At 45.1% G+C, this 17,451-nt stretch overlaps 1 protein-coding gene across 1 annotated transcript in view; it reads left to right on the top strand.

Annotated features, from left to right (window-relative positions):
• The first annotated feature begins 5,503 nt into the window (after positions 1-5,503).
• The window catches only part of LOC128715667 (protein madd-4), a 134,455-nt gene continuing 122,507 nt past the window's right edge, over positions 5,504-17,451 (top strand). Inside the window, exon 1 of the mRNA XM_053810576.1 lies at positions 5,504-5,562. The gene's annotated coding sequence lies outside the window, so the exon portion shown is untranslated. The remainder of the gene's footprint in view (positions 5,563-17,451) is intronic.

The following is a 17,451-nucleotide window of genomic DNA, read 5'->3' as shown; positions in this document are numbered from 1 at the left end:
TTATTGATTTTAAATCCTTACCGGAGGCTTCGTTTCTCCAGATCGCACACGGGAAGAGACTCGTTTCATACGGATAGGTGTGGAACATGCCATATTACTTTCAGTTAGGGAATTTATTAACATGTAATATGTTTGTTCGGAGGTAGTCTAAGAGTTAAAGAAGCATTAGTATCACATCTTTATTTATGCAATTAAAGACCCTAACTGCAAAAGGGTTTGTGCGATGAGAATCTACATTTTAATCATCATAAATCTTACTTTTATTTAACCCAACACCTTGAAGCTGGAACAAACAGATGACTAAAGCTAGAAGCTAAATTATTTGAAGTAACGTACTCCAGGGCTTTTATACACTTTATTAACATTTGGACGACAGACGCTCCAATTAAAGAGACACATACCCACACATACTCATGTGTGTGAAGATTGGTTCAATTGCGAGATTTTAAGCACTTCTAGTCATCGTGACACAGTACGCAATCTCATTAGCCGCGTTTCATTAGCTAGGAATATTAAATTTTATGCATCTCGTTGAATTGCACCACATGAAACGGTGGTCACACATTGGATGATCTGGACGAGATTCTTGAAAGGTGGTCTCGGTGGTGTAAAAAAAGTGTTGAAAGGTCTCTTGATCTGTACTTTAAAATTCTTCACTATGTGATGCAGTTTCGTTCAGCCATTATTAAATGCCGCATAAAAACACACCACGATGTAAGCGTTTTTCGTAGTACAAAGTAATTGCAAGAGGCTGTATAGACAATCGAATACAAATTGTACGATCCTTCCATTTGCACCAATTAAAATCACGCAATCAAATTGCCATCATGAAACTGCCATCAAATCGTCACCATAATGTTTGCCCCACGATAACAAAACAAACTTGCAGTTTCAATCGATCCAGAACAGCGGATTGAAATTGGCTTTTCGGATGTGGCACAATTTTCCCAATACTCTGCAGCAGCTAGTTGTTTTTCAACCCAACCCAGCGTCCTACGCGGGTGGCGCATGTTTGGATTAATTAGTCGTTTGTGCGTGAAATATGTTCCCCTTTTTTGCGTACCGTGTCTGCTCTCCCACTAGACAAAAGGATGGGAAATCGCGAGAAAACCTCCAACTGGTTGGCGAGATATTTCCGGCGCGGTATGTGCCGGTCGAAATATGGAAGATAATTAATGAATGTGATAAATTATCCCTTGACCTCCATTCTTGCTCACATGATCTTGGTGATCCGAGCCTTACCTAGGGCGTCGTTTGGGTAATATTGGTGGGCCTTTTGACATGCCGCGATGCGTGAACGGTGACGCACTGCTGACGACAACGATGACGTGGCCGTTTGACATAGGGGGGGGAGAAAAAAACTCGTCAACTTGGTGCATCATGCAGGATGCGCCGCTCCGATGCTGGCACGTAACGAATGCAATAAATTTCGGGACTCCCAACCCAGCGAGCCGCATCGTTGGTAGTGATTATGCATTTGTTGCATCGACTGTTCCATTCAGCCCGGGGGCCTGATGACGCTGAGGTTGAACGTGAGGGGTCGGATACATTTATTGGGGCCAGCAGTTTAGTTTTTCCCGAGCACCCGGACGGCTTAAAGGACGGGCGCACAGGTCTAATCGCATCCAGATCGCACCGGGCCGATGCCGATCGTAACAATTTATTGCAAGCATGGGAGTATTAAAATTATCCGACATCATTATCGTGCCGATTGTTTATGTGCCATTTGCAATGAGCGTCAACGGGGCAGTGGCACACGTGCGCCCCCGAACAGAGGACTGGGTAACAGATGCCAATAAGGGCTGTGCGCTGCTGGTTTGATGAATTTATGATGCGATGCTGTTTGTTAGTCGATTTGTTTTGACGAACGTGAATGGATGGTTGGCTGGATGTGAAGGGGGAAACGGCTTCATAATCGTGGCAGGTTGACAAATTAGAGTTGGAATCTTCTACAATGGGAAGTAATGCACGATATTTTTAGGTGGCTTAGTGGCAGCCAATCAAAATGATGTGACAACTGGAAAAGAATGACTAGGGCAGTGACTTGCTTTAGGTTCGTGGAAGGCTTAGGTATTTTATAGACGAGCTAAGCATTACGCTGAGTATCAAAATGTTAGCCTCACCCAATTTTTACGATCAGGGTCCAAGACGGATCCATCGAATATTTTTTTTTTGCTTAAAAGCAATACTTTGCATTAAAGAAATGAAAATAGAGCAACAATAACCGTAGGAATAGAAAAAAAAGATAAAACATGATGTACCATAATGATTGCTCTCACTTAGGTTTGTGCAAAACCGCATGAAAACAGTACGAATCAATACAAATTCTTTGATTTTGTTTGAAGGATGAAATTTTCTTTATGCTTTCTCTAGAAATATAAGGAGAAAATTGTTCACAATACAGTGGTTTAGCATACATTCAACCGCAAATCGTTCTTAATCAGCCGACAATTTTTTTTGTTAAGTGCGTTACAGCTCTAACTATCTTCCGATCATCTCGAGGGAAAAGATTTTTTGGGCGGCCAGTTGTCTTTCGAGTTCAATATGTGTTTGGATCTTTTACATAATTGTTGATAACCTTCCTGGATCGCTTCAGAATGGCGGAAATTTCACAGTATTGACTTGCCATTGGCAATGTGTGAATCAATTTGGCCTTTTTGGTCGCTCTGTTAATGTTTCTGATCCCATTTGCTTAATTTTAGTCTTTTTTTACAAATAAAATTTAAACTGCTTTCTTAACGTAAAACAAGCATATATTTAATTTTTGGATTAGAGTAAATCTTAACAAAAAATTGGTGAGTCTATCATTTTGGTATGCAGTGTAGTCCTCTATTCTTGCATCGATTTATAATTTCATTCTTTCGCTTGCTTTACAAACAGTTCAACAGTTTATAGTGTTAGACTTAGCCTGCCCAAAAGTTCCGAAAAACGGCAGTGATTAATCGCCACACGCTTTATTGTAAGATCTTTTTTCCAAATAAAACATAAATTCGCATTTTATACAATTTTAATACGCTGAGTGTTTTAAACGCGTGGAACACATCTGTCGGTAACTCATCTTCTCCTTCACGTTTCCCCTTTCAAAGTAGCTCAACTCTCAATTCGCTCCCGTTTATGCTGGCTCTCGTCCCCTACATAAATCTATGCTGCGCTCAGTTCTCGCGCGTTCTAGCGGATTCTGTGAGCGAAACGGTCACTGTTCGGACTGCTTTTTCTGATGCTCGCAGCCAATCGATGCAGTAGTGTGAAAGAGCGTGTGTGTATGCAGTAATTAATTTTAATCTTGTTGTTATGATAAATAAAATAAAATCGCAATTGATGCACTGGAAAATGTGTATCAAATAATATACAAAAATGTTGCATAGTGCGTTTTGTATTCACATCCCAAAACAGCTGAGGTAGAAGCACAGCGGTTGTGCGAGACCGCTGTCACGAGAGAGCTTTTTGGGAGAGAACGAACATCGGAAACCCGAACGGCCGCTTTCTCACCACCTTCCGTTCACATCCCCTCGGTGGACCGGACAATCCTGCTATCCGGCCGATTATCCGGCCCTAAAACGGCCAATCTTCGCTTCGTGCCTGGTTCGGCAATCGCACCCTGGTTTCGGCCCCAACGCTCGGCACGGAACGCGCCATTCGTACGCGGGACACCGTGCCATCGGTATCGGGATTTTTCGCAGCTCCGTTCACGTGCCGTGTCACCGTGTGTGTTGTGCATGCGTGGGTGGGTGCATGTCGATCGGTGTATGTGTGTACTGTGGAGGAAAGGTATGTGCGTCAGTGAGTTTGACAGTGGCGCCCATTTGCGTTGGCAATCAATTGGTGTGCGGATCGAATTGGCTTGACGACGAAACATCAAGCGGGCAATCAATTATGCTCCAAGAACGTTCGCTGGCTGAGGTACTGGTAGGCAAAGTGAGTGCAAGCCTTGCTACAATGCAAATGCAACGTGTTTGTGATCGGTAGGCAGTGATTGTGCAACGGTCAAAGTCAGCAGAGGCAAACAAATATTCAAAGCAAACACGTGAAAGGAAGCCAGTTGCCTGCGAAGATACACCACGACTCGAGCTCATTAATTATTAAACACAGTTGCAGGTGGTACGGCACCAACACCCAGTGTCTTTCGGGATGATCTTGTGGACGTTGCTTCCCGCACAAACAATGTGACGCGCAGTGTATCAGTGTCTCGTTAAAGGATAATGCAGGTCACCGTAATCATTTGCATCGAAATAATGAAGCACTTTGGCCGTACCGTTGGGGCCGCACACCGATTTCCACCAATCTGTGCGTGGCCAGTGACCATAAAATAAACAGCAGCCCTGCCTAACGTGCACGCGCTGATGGTTGTCCAATTCCGCTAAGTGGTTCGTTTCTCTTTTTCCAGCGCCTTTATTACAGGTTCGCAATTGGTGTGCTTTTTTGTCAGTGAAAGTGAAAAACCGGTGCGGTGAAGTTTAAGTGAAGTTCCGCGTGTGCCGAGCGAGGCTAAACGCGTGGCTTTACGCTAGCGCCATCAGGTGCCGGTGATCCGGTTGATCGATACAGGCGCGCAAAGCCCGCCAATTAACAGGATAATCTGGTGCGTCGCAGGTGATTTGAATGAATTTCCCGGTGCTGAAGGATTCAGTTGGCCAGGAGCGGTTGTAGCTTGGTTTGTTTGTTTGCATAAGCATTTCACCGGTGGAGTGGTTTTAGTGGTGTGTTGCTTTGCGCACTAATTTAATTAGTGAGTGTGCAGCGGAGGAGAATCCGAAACCGAAATCGAAAAGGCTGCCGATTGAACCAGTAAAAAGCTGGAAGCAATAGTTTTTGATTTGTGGTTTGCAATAGAAAATTGTGGTATTGTGAAAAGTGTATAGAGTCAGCCCTTGTACAAGGTTTGTTTGAAACGCTTAAACTGCGCAGAAAGTTTCCAGTGATCCATCTTGAAGAATATCGAAAGCAAATAGAATTTCTAAGCGAAAGTGTTAGATAAGTGAAAAAAAGTGTTGGGAAAAGCTGTTCGGTATATTAAAAAAAAAACATAAAACCTGAGAAATTAATACACAACTGTTTAAAAAATAACGATTATAGTGAACAGCCTAAGAGCAAATTCGTAAAAGCACCCGGAAGTCTAAGCGAAACCGAACCAGCAAAACGTAAAGCGAAACAATTACACAAAAACGGGAACCGTTCAGCAGTAGCGGCAACGAAAAGAAAAGGATTACTTGAAAATATTATTCTTTCATCAGCCGGGCAAATTGTAGCAACAGCAGCAGTAGCAGCAGCAGCATCAGCCAAGGATAATAAATCTCTTCCATTTTTCCGACACAAAGCTTGTCGGTCGGTGGTTTAACGGTTCCAACGGTTACTGGCCACTTGGCTCAGTGGTGATTTTTTTGTTTCTCTCTCGCTTCTTCGTCCGGTGTCTGAGTGTTTTGTGTCCATCCGTACGGAAGTGAGACAGAGGAGAGAGAGAAAAAAACCCCTCCACCGGCGAACGGCTAGCGGCTGGATCTGATTTTCTTCGCTTGGGATTAAAGCAAACACCGCGCAGGCTAACAAGGCCTCTATAATGATTGTGTAAGTAGAATGCATAAAATATTGTAACGAAACGGTTCTGGTTTTATTTTTTATTTTTGGCTTGCATAATGGGGTTCGGAAAAATCGGTGTTTTGCACTTCCGAAACAGACTCGGTTTCAGATGCTGGTTATCGGAAATAATCTTTAAAATGGGTCATTGTGGAAGTAAAGAGTATTCTACTAGCGAAACACTCTGATAACATTGTATATTTAGTTCGAAGTAACAGAAAATTAGATATTGCAAGAATCTACACCACGCACGGGTTAGGTTTAAAACTTAGCTAAGAATGGGCATTGAGTTACTTTAAGTAATTTATGTATAAGAATTCACAGCGTATTCAATCTCGAAATTTAACAATTGTTATCAGTTGAATAAAAATATTGACTTTCTTTTTCTGAAACGTGGCTATCCAAAGTTTTTAAAATCAATGTCAGAGCACTCAAGCTGTAAGGGTGCTTCAATTCGCACTATCATCCGTTCAGCTCGACATGTAAAACTCGGCTCCAGCGATTGTCTACTAAAGAATGAAGTTGCAATATAGCAACCAATAAAAGACTCCTTCTGCTGCATCTCAGCAGGATGGAGTCGCTTCATTTCACATCGTTGAAACCTGCTTTTTCCCGGGCACAACCATCCCGAACGACCCTTAATGGGACATTGAGAGATGTACTCAAACGAAATGGGAATTCAGTCGACCACTTGGCTTCCTGTAGCGCGCATAACCAGCCAAGATAGTAGGTGAAGATTTGGTCCAATTAACGGCAAGAAACCCACCCCCGTTCGACGCGAGTCACCGCTCTTGTTGGCGTGCCTGTCAAGTGTTACGCTATTCCCCAAAGCTGCCATTGAACAACGAGCTGTCGATGGAGGACTTCATCTGCTTCGGCTGTCCCGTCCTGGGCAGGTACGATCGAGCAAGTGCGAAACACATGGCACCGAAAGCTCCCATAGGAGTACACGTTGGCCGGTTGCAGTGGCACTGTACGCTGGTTTGCCTTTTTTCTTTCTATCCATTTCTATCAGCACTTGAAACAGAAGTGATGTTTTCACTTCATTGCGAAAGCGCCACCCGGGAATGAGCGTCCGCTCCCTCTCGGGAATGTGTTTCACGAACGATTCGGGGCTTTGGATTCATTTGCTAGCGACAACTTTTGGGCTTTCGAGCATTTGTCGAGGACAAGACAATAATATAATAGTGGCAAAGAAATTGATAATCTACCAGCCAAAAAAACATAGGAGGCCGTTGGGATGCAATGTGCACAATGGGAACAACTCTTCTTCAATGGACAAAAAAAAACAAATCCTTTAGTACCAGCATTATTGCAACATGCCTCACCCATAAAAGAACAAAGATTCCCGTTTTGAGGATGATGTTTTTTTTTGTCGCTGGGAAAATATCGGGAAACATTCAGCAGACGAGTCCATTCCACTGGGTATAGAGTTCGGTTGCCAAAAAAAAAAAGCTGGGATACAGTACCGGTCAACCTGTCCGGAGCGGACCATCATCCGGAAGGGACTTGCAGCAATTGAATTTTTCGCTATCACAAACCGGTAAAAGTCCACTGCCGAGTCTACCGCAACCCATTTTGGGCACTAATGTGCGACTCAAATTTATTACTCGGTAATTGATATTACCGGGCCCGACAGATAGCTACAACCCCCGGGAACGTGGTTGCGCCCTGGAATGGGAGTGAAGCGTGCCACGAAAAATTTGTAGCGCTTTGTGTGCTGCGCGCAAACACCGGTAGCGTCGGAGAGCATCGCCGGTGCAAATCGGGCTCAGATTGTGGGACAAAGTTTTTGTTTCCCAATTTAAAGAACAAAAAACAAACCCAGTCTCACAATCCTCGAGTACGATGATAATCCACCAGTGTGATCGGCATTGGGAAGATGTTCCTTTTTTTTGTGTTCCGGTAGTGCTCGTTTGTTTTCCACGGTGAGTCGACGAAGGACAGTGATAAAATGAGCGTGCGGTAATCGAGGCAAAACCGAGTTCACGTGCTTCCACTGTGAGCGATGGGCGCGGCAGTAGGCAAGCCTTGAGGAAGGACTTGAAAGCACGTAGCGGTCCGAAATGGAGCGCTTTGGGGTAATAGTGAGGCATGACATAAATTTGCTACTTGTTCATGGCCAACATTAGCTCGGGAAACGTTTGGAGAATGTTAAGTGATGGTGAAAATAATATAAGGGTAAGTAGTGAAGCATGAGCATAGCAATCAAAGAGTACAGCAGGAGGATTTTTTTGTTTTTTTTAGCGACGAATTGAATCGTGAGAACAGAGGCTACAGTTCTCGCTCAATTAGTTGTCTTTGTACTTCTGTTTATTATATATTCACGGTACTTCGAGAAATTCTAGCAAGAACTTTAAGTTATTCTAGGCGTTTTCTGTAGGTACTCCGGAATCGATTCATGGGTATTAATTAACGAAACAAGCCGGATTATTACACTCTGCACAGGAGTCCGCTTGATAAGTAGAGCCTTAATGGCAGATCAAGATCCTAGACCGATAAATTAACCGCTCGACAAGATGCAATCATCCAGCAAAAGTGCACAAAGGTACGATCGTGTGTGTTGTGCGGGTGAATATAGACAACAAACCGCCGCGAAAGGCAATTTATCAGTTCATTATTGTACTCACACTTGGAAACTGTGATGGGGCAATTACATTTAAATTCATTGCATCTAAATAATTGAGCAGCCGGGCAAGCGCCCTGCCAGCCGAACCAGAGCCCTAGTCTTTTAGATCATTTATTTTGCAGCACTAACCAGCACTTAGCAGTGGACGGTCCAGCACCGACGGGATCCGAGCTGCAAACGGGAGGTAACTTTCTTCGCTGTTCCGTTCGATCCCGGGTCCCAGCTGGAAGATTGAGGTGGTGGTGGTCGTTAGGTCGAGTTGAAAATGAGTCGAAAGGCACTCGGTGAGTTATGGGCAGTCCGGCATTCGCTGGGGCTACATGCAACGCTGGTGCAAACAATGCACCGAGGACTTCACTTTCACGATTCCACCAAACAACGGCGGTCAGTGTGCAACTGTTTCGATGCAGGCGCGAGACCCAAGGCGAAAAGTTGCTCCATTTCGGATCGTGAATAGCGCCGTGCGCCCCCTTCAAAATGGGTTCGTCCTTTCCGCCAAAGTGCAAGAATTCGCCACTGCCGGTGCGAACTAGCCAAACGGCGGACTATTAGCAAACGTTTTGTTTCTGCTTACCGGTGGTGTGTGTGTGTGTTTTTGAGCGCTTTTCCCGGTCTGGGTGGTAGTTTATTAGATCGTTTATTAAATGGCTAAAACGGCCGGTTTGCTAGCCGTGACCATTCCGCGAGAAAACAACCAAATGAAAAGCTTGCTGGAAGTGGAAGTGTGCCAGCTTTTGGGGTTGGAGGCTGAAAATTGAATTCTCACCTTTGTTCCGATGGAGAAAATTCTGGCAGTGAATTTTACAGCACGGTGAAAGAAAAGTTTGGCAAGTGATGGCGATGGGAGGCGGTGGAGAAGATGCGAAACGGGGAAAAGAATTTGCCAACGTCTAACCACAAACGGACGCTTTTTCCGCCCGCTCGTTGATGGGGAGGTGGAGTTGGTTCGGGACCTGGGACGATTCAATAGGAGGCGTTTTTTATGGCACGCCAGCTTAGGGGGGGAGAATGGAATTTCGGGCTGATGATTTGAACAACGCCAGCGCCACTTAATTATTAAATGGCCGGAATCATTCTTCGAGGCGCCTCAGAGTGGCAGGATATTATTTGAGTTTAATTTCAATTAAACGATGCTGCCGAATGTTGCAGATGGAAATAGCGGCAAACCTTTCTAAATGATTGATTTTAGCAAATATTTCTTCGAACAAAATTCAATAATTAAATTACACACCAACTTCGCTCGGCTTGTACACACAAAAGAATGATTTGTACTGCTTCATGCCAGATAAAGTTCTCCTTTGCTCGTCTTGTTGGCTCACTAACGCAAGAATGGTTGTATCTTTCGTGATTTGAAATTTATTGACCGTAGCCAACCGGTGGCCAATTTGTGGGATGGGCCCACCGAAAAGCCTTCCCTTGTAATTCCGTTTAAATTTCAAAATAACGATCGAATTACTACGCGAAACCAGCCCGACTACAACCAGTCCCAACTGGCTCGGTACGACCAGTGCACAGTCGTAAACTATCAGCTGAGCTTGGTACCTTTTAGCAAGGGTATTTCGCTAAACCATAACCTCACTTACCGGCGACTAAACAAACCCTCGGCGCGTCCTTGGTGGCTATGTTCGCACAAAAACCCGGGCGTCTGTAGCTCTCATTTCGGTACGTGCAACCGTTCCTCGGTGCAGAGGTTTCACCATGGAATCTGGCAAACTCTTCCTTTGCTCGGTTCGGGTTTCCGTGCCTACCAAAGCCTAGACACACGTACCAACGAACCAACCGCACGGTTCACGTTTTTGATGCGCTAGCCGTGTAGCACGGTAGGGTTACAGCGTGCCACTGCGGGAGGTTCTCGATACGAATCGGACAGACAGCCAGCACCGGAGCACACTTTTGTGGCGCAACGAAATGGGATGTCGGAAGTCCAAAAGTACACGTTTATGACATGCGGAAAATCAATATTTGCCCGCTCATCATGTCATGATGGTCGGAGGGCGATGGCTGGCATTCAACCTCCGCGCGGGTTACGGTTGGGTTTGTGATGCAGGCACGGGTGTAGACTGTTTTGATTTCGGTTCTGTCTAAAGCGGCAAAAACGCGCGTTCACCATTCGGGCGGGTACTTCCAGGTGTACCACAGATCGTGGTCGTGGTGGTTTCGTCTATCATCACACGGTGGATGGGAACAGACATTCGGCAAAACGGTACGGATTTGCAATCGAATCCCGTCGACGACGTAACAATCTTCCTCCCCCGTTACTCCGAGCGATACGGGGCGGACAGCCAACAGGGGGGCTTAAGTAAATTTATAGTCACAGGTTAATTGGCACGAATAAAGTTTGCCAGCGGCGGCGATATCCTTCGGCAGTGTGGCGGCTGGGTGGGTGAGTGTGTTGTTCCATGTTTTCTCTTTTTGGTGTGTGTATTAGTATTCCTTCGTCGCTTTTCCCTGTTCGATAAGAAGCGTTGTGCCGGTCGGTAAGGGAACGGCAATCGTAAATCGGTAATGTAAATGGGTACGGGAGCGCGAGGCAACAAAAAAAAAAGACTACAATATTGCTTCCGCTGCAGTAATGGCTGATTGCTTTTTCCGGTCGAACTGGTTCGGTTTTGATCGCGGCTCGTTCGACGCAGGACGTGAAATACGTTGTAGAATATTCCGCCCGGCTAATGTTTGCTGGAAATGGAACATTATGCCTGAAAAGTACCTGATTTAAGTGTGTACTTTAAGGAGATACCATTTGGTGCCGCGCGTTGGTATTGAATGATGTGCTCGATTGGTTCAACTAGAGAGAGAATATTACGTTAGTTATGTTTGAATAGGTGGCGTTTTATGCACGAATGATAATTTATCATTTAATTTGTTTCAATTAGTTGCAGAAGTACAACGATGCTATTCTCTTCTTCGATCATACATTTAAATATCGATCATACCAAGACAATGTATCGATGCGATAAATTATTGCGATAAAAGTATAAATTGATTGTTCAAAAATGATACAAAAGTTGAAGAAAATAAAACCTTATTCAACCTTATTAAAAGTTGTACATAAATGGTTGTTATCTGCCAGAGGAACAAGGTGTGTGAAGCGAGGATCAAATTAGTGCAACGTGTGATATTTGTCTTGATGGTCTTGATAAATTTACAGACTGATAACCAATTCTTGGGTAGCCCGGTGGTGTATTAGAAGCGGTGCCAGTTTTTTTGCATGACAGGACCGGGACAAAATCCCACTATAGTGGGATTTCATTATATATAGTAAATAAAGACAAAGAAAAGCAGAAATGGTAGGCCTTAATTCCACTTGAGGTTGTTGTACCAATAAAGACGATAGGCTAAATCTAAGAGAAGATTCATAATACCTCAGAATGCTTCAGTACTTTATGAAATAATTATTCATTTCTAGTAAAATTCATACTCTTTTTAAAATTCTTATTCCGATATCTAATTTCATTAGTTTTTATATTCATCCAAGAAAAAATATAATGTAGAATGTCTATTTTGAGGAACATTGAAATTGCAGAGTTGATCTTCTAAGAATGAAGACTTTTAGTCAATAGAAAGTAACTGAGGTAATATTTGTGTGGCAAATAAACTTCAACTCCAACAAGACAATTGAATTAATTTATTCTATATGGCTGTATTGTTTTGAAAAATAATTGAGCATCCAACTAAGCACCTTAATATTTAGCTCTTAAGAATGCCTAAAAGTCATTTCCAAGTTGTTGAAAGCCGCTAAAAAAAGCAACAAATCCTCGAGGCTCAATTTCAGATAAAGTTTTAATTCTCTAGAAATACTCTTCGTGAATGAAATCCACCCATCTAGCATGCGATTAGTGAATTCCTGCAATACCCCAATGATGCAGCTTACGCAAATACGGTTAAACAGCATTTTCCAGCAGGCCCCTTTGTCCAGTAGGTCTGAAATCGAATTCGGTGGAACCTATTGAAGCCGAAAGCTATCCTTCCGGATGTTGTTGATCTAACCTCGGCTCGGTCAAAGAGCACCGAATGATGCCGGATGTATCGCGCCCGGCCATGTTTGTTTTGTGATGCCTGCGAGTCCACCAGCTCTGACGCTTAAAGTTCTTATAGCGTGGTCGCGGAGCATCATCGTCCGCTAGGGCCGCGATGATGGGATGCGAAGCAAAAAAAAAAACCTCAAAATTGTCTCGCGTGCAAAATCCCGAAAAGCGAATAATGACTACCCAACAACTTCATCGTCCAACGGAGTTCAGCGTATGAGCCCGGCTTGCATCGTCGAGTCGGGCGCGACCTGCGACAACCGTGCACCAACCGGTCACGATCATCAGCGCCGGAAGTTTACGATGATTTACGCTGAATGCATTTTTCTGCCACCACCCATTTTGCACTCGATCAACTCGCACGCTGAAGCACTTTGTGCAGTGAAGTTTCAATTTTACTTGTTAGCGAGCGCGCGCGCGTGTGTGTGTGTTTCAGGTTTTTGTTTCGGTGGCCCGCCATGTCACGAAACGATTTCCACAGTTTCTCACACACGCTCCAAGTCGTTTGGAGTATTTCCTGTGTGCGATGTGTACGAAAGTTCAAACTCAAAGATGGATGGAGATGGTGAGGGGGAAAAATAAACAAAAACAAATACAAAAAAAAAAATGAAAATCACCTCCCCGAACTACAATCAACAAACGTTCGAGCGGAAGCCAAACCCGAAAAAGAGCTTCGTTGCCAACAACGACACATGCACACTAGCGTACAACGTAGTACAAGACTTCACTTCCGGCAAAGTCACTGCCAAACTGTTAGTTTACCACTATTTCCCGCGCACCTCGCCCTAATCCCCCCGTTACCGGGGGTGTGGTATCGAAGGGAAAATTGCTGACCACCGGCAATGAACGCCAGTTCGACTGGAACGTTGTGGAAAAGCCGAAATTTGTTTAGTTAAAGTGGTCGAAACAGACGGAGACGGATGACGACGGCTGCCAGACGCGCGATGCTGCGGCTGCAATGCGCTTTTCCATTTTCCCCGACAAAACCCCATGTCACGCCCTGTGCCCACTCGTGATGAATGTGATCTCCGGGGTTTGTATGTTGTTTTTCCCCTTTGCCATTCCCGTGGGTAAGTTTCTAGTATTTTTTTTTCTTGTTCGGCCAAAAACCCCAAACGTAAACAGCGTACCTCCCCGCCCTGGGATGTGATTTTTGCCATAGCTCGACAACCCTCGAACCCCCCAGTCCCCCAAAAGCTCTCGGTCAGTTCGCTGACCAGAATCCAAACCATGCCGCCACCTCGCCGTGTGCCGGTGCGGGATTTCCCTTCGCCATGGTTTGGTCGCGTGATACCCGGTAATGGTTGTCATGTCGTGCAACGATTCGTTTTTTTTTTGTTCCTTGGCAGCCCTCCAAGCGCCAAAGAAAACGACGCCTTTTTTTAATCATCTCCAACTTTTATCAAGCGCTTTGGTGGTGCGTTTGTGTGTGTGTGTGTGTGTGCGTCTCCTGCTTCTTCCGGGCCTTAGCTCTCGAAAGCTCCTTGTTCTACCCTCCGTTTTTTCCCTCCTAACCGCAACACTCCGCTATTGTTTCCTGTCTCAGTTTCAACTTCTTTTACAAGCTTCAATTGTTCGCGCTGGCTTACACTGCCTTCATTTACTCACTTTCGTTCCGCTGTGCATCATCGTTCGCGCCCGCTCGCATTGCTAGGGTTCTGCGGGGAAAAGTTCCCAATTCGTAAGCGGAAGAGGCACCCCAAGGGTTAGGAGCAGCGCAAGCGGTGCTTTTGTGACTTGTTCCTCGCCTGGAGCACAGTTTTGCTTGCTGCTCGTAACTCAATTGAATTTCTATTGGTTATGTATGTATTTCGCACTCTGCCAAGCCCCTCCTTGCCACGCTCGTTTGCTACAATAGCACGAAGTTTTCTTTTATCCACTCGCGAAGCGGTTTTTTTTTTGCTGTTGTTGCCGGCGCAGTTTCAGTTTCTATTTTTTTCAATGCTTCTATGAGACGTAATAAGAAGAACAGTAAGGGAACGAAGCATTGCCGGCGTTGGAAAATCGTCGTTGACAGTGGGCGCGCACACCACGCGCGGACAAAACTGGAAAATAGTGTGTGAGTGTGTCCTTCTCCTCTTCAACCCCAAAAAAAGCACTGGGGGGGGGGGGGGGGGGGGGGGGCAAGGGAGAGAACGAGAGAGCGAGACATGCTTTTGGAAGTGAGTGAGAAGAGTTGCATGTGTGTGTGTGGCCATAGGGGAAAGAGGAGTACAAAGGGGGCCGAATATGAGGCAAGGACGCCGAGTAGTAGCCTTTTGGCGTGCCGTGGCGCCACGGCGTCCCGGAGACATAAAGTAGATCGTTACAGACGCGCGTTCGCCCAATCCATGTGAGTGAACTTTTCGCCACCGCGGCCGTACTCCACGGCGCGCGACACATTCCCACTGCAGTGATCCGCGAACAGAGAGAGAGAGAGAAAGAGAGTGAGTGAGTAGAAAAAAAAGGTTTATACAAACCCCATCCGAAGCTGAATCCTATCGGTCGTCAAAGAGGACGGGAATGGAAGGGGAGGGAGGAAAATTTTCCCGTGGCGCGTCACCCAAAGGGGGATGGAAAATGGCAAACGGGTGGTGGAATGTTGCCGCCGTTGCGGAGATGCAGCAAGCATAAATTTACTCTAGTCGCTCGACTGGAGCTTCCGATGGCTTTTCTGTCTGCGGCGGCGATGGCTGTGAAGGCACCGAACACACCGCACATACAACCGTAGACGACATCGTACACACACACACACACACCCCAAACCGGGCAATCGAAGCATGGTGGCGCACGGCAAGAAGTTTGGCAATTGGGCAAGCGTTGATTTATCCGATAAGGAACCCGGCGGAGGCAAAGAACGCCAGAACCGATTTGCGTTTCGGGGAGGGTTTTTTTTTCGCAACCAATTGCACCCGTGATGGTAACGCACACACACACCCAAAAAATAAAGGAGTTGAAGATGTCGAAAGGTAAGACGTCGGGGAAGACGGGGTGGGCAGAACTTACCGACAAACCCATCTGACCTCCATTCCGGGGATTGGAAAATGGAGAGGATTTTTTGTATTTTTTTTTTCGGGACTCCTTCACGACACCAGGAGGATCGATCGTGGAGGACGATTACAGCGTTTTATCCTTCCTCTGCGCGTAAAGTAAGTTGCCCGAAGAGTCCGGGTGAGATCTCTTCCTTCCGTTAACGCTTAACCCCATTGTTGTGTTTTATCTAAGGGTGATCGAGATTGTTTTCTGGCTTATCTCCTTATCAGTAGATGTGTAGCCACTGGTTTATGCTGCTTAAAAAAGGGGTCTTGAGTTTCACTTTGCATATCCTTCCTCCATCCCTTTTCACTGCTTCGGTAAGACCCAACCCCAAGCTGGAACTACAGTCGTACGGCGGAACGGAAAGGATTCGCCTCCCATCGAGAGACAGTCGCAGCGTGGTACCATCGTAAACATAAAATATCAGTGCGGGATTATGTTTCGCTTTATGACTCAATTGTACAATAAATTTTCGAGCATGATTCTCTTCGGCCCCGGTTGATGGCGTGTGGACGGGTGCTTTATCAAGCGGATGGTTGGGAAAAGTCGCAACAAAACAAAAAAAAAAAACGCAAACACACAAAACGACCCGAAAGCAGAGAATCACTTGCAAACGGAGATGTACAACGAACGCGTTTGTATGAAAATGGATACAAATGGTAATACGGCAGCAAAAAAAAGCTTGTCCGATGATGTTGAGGACGTTTTGTCGTTGGGAGCGGGTGCTTTTTTGCGTTGTGCTACAACAGATAGTGCGTTTTTGCTTGGAAAAGCTGGAATCAAACGGTACTGGAATGGAAACACAAACACACGGCCGTGTGCACTGGACGGGGAAGAACAAATTAAAATATACATACGAGCAAACGAATAAATAATTTAATGGCAGAGTGTGATGAATTTTACTGCGGTACGAAGCGTAACGTATTAAGTGAAACTTTTCACAGTCCCGGCGAGGTGTGTGCGTGTGCGGAAGGATGGGTTTCGCCACATTGAATGTGCTGGTCGTCGACATAAAATATGTGTCACCGCGACGGAAGCAATGGGGCGAGGGTGCGGCGGGACAAACCGGGTAACCACAAACGAGAAGAAAATGGGCTGGGAATCAGTCTCAGTCGAGAACTCCGCTGTAAAAGAGGGGCCCGTAAAAGCCTGATGGTAGGGCGGGTTGATTGGAGCTTGAATTCAAAAATCAATCCAGAAGTGATGAAACAACAGTTTTGGCCAATTTTTATTACGTCGACGATCTTGGTGACGATCGTCGGGCGGGGGGGAACTGGATAAATTGCACAACGTGTGCTATTAAAGATGAAGCGGTAAAGGGATTAGATCGTTAAGGTTGGAATTGGGTTAGCTTCTGAATGGCTTTTTGATTGGCGGACCGTTGTTGCTGGACTTTTCATTGAGCAGATATAAACAGCAAACTTTGTAGGTATTTTAGATGCAGTACAAAGCAGATGTACAGGAACTATTCGGTTACTAACATAATAAGATTGTTTACTAATAATTTTACTAGAAACATTGTTGTACTCTAGTTTGGATCCATCAAAATTTGGTTTAGCTACTGGACTATGGCGAGAAGCTTTGAGGCATTCTACTCGAGAAGAGAATTTTATGCGTCAACAACTACTATTGGTGAGCTTTACTTACCTTACTTTACTTTACTTTACTTACTTACCTTTACTTAGCTTACCTATAAGACACGGACTTTATCCAAAACTAACGAAACCCTCTTAGCCGCGTTCGAGAAAAAGATGCTCAGAAGGATTTTTGACACCCGTATGTGTGGAAGGACAATTGAGGAGCTGCTATAGTGACGAGCACAACGGATTAGACTCGCCAGTCTTCGGTCTATTGGTCACGTTATGAGAATTACACCGGACGACCTAGTCCATAAAGTCCTTTTAGGCCGTCCACATGGACAGAGAGGGCGTGGTAGGCCCAAATTGTGATGGAGTGATGGCGTTGTTGCATCCGCCAGAAAGACCAAGATAATGGATTGAATAGCTGAGATAGAGGATTCCTGCAACAAGCCAAATAAACAGGACACAGGACAAATAAAAAAGTAGGTTCTATTAAGCCATTTTAAGGAAATCATCGAAATGGTTTGTTATAGTCATTATATCATTTTGTAAGACACAAAGCATGCGGAGAGCACTAATTAGAAAACAGGTTAAGAGTATTTGGGGATGGGTTTTGAACAAGAAAGACATA

Source organism: Anopheles marshallii, chromosome 3 (assembly GCF_943734725.1).
Source record: "Anopheles marshallii chromosome 3, idAnoMarsDA_429_01, whole genome shotgun sequence".
NCBI classification, from domain to species: domain Eukaryota; kingdom Metazoa; phylum Arthropoda; class Insecta; order Diptera; family Culicidae; genus Anopheles; species Anopheles marshallii.
The sequence above is the reverse complement of the archived record's forward strand: the minus strand, read 5'-3'. Positions and strand labels throughout refer to the sequence as shown.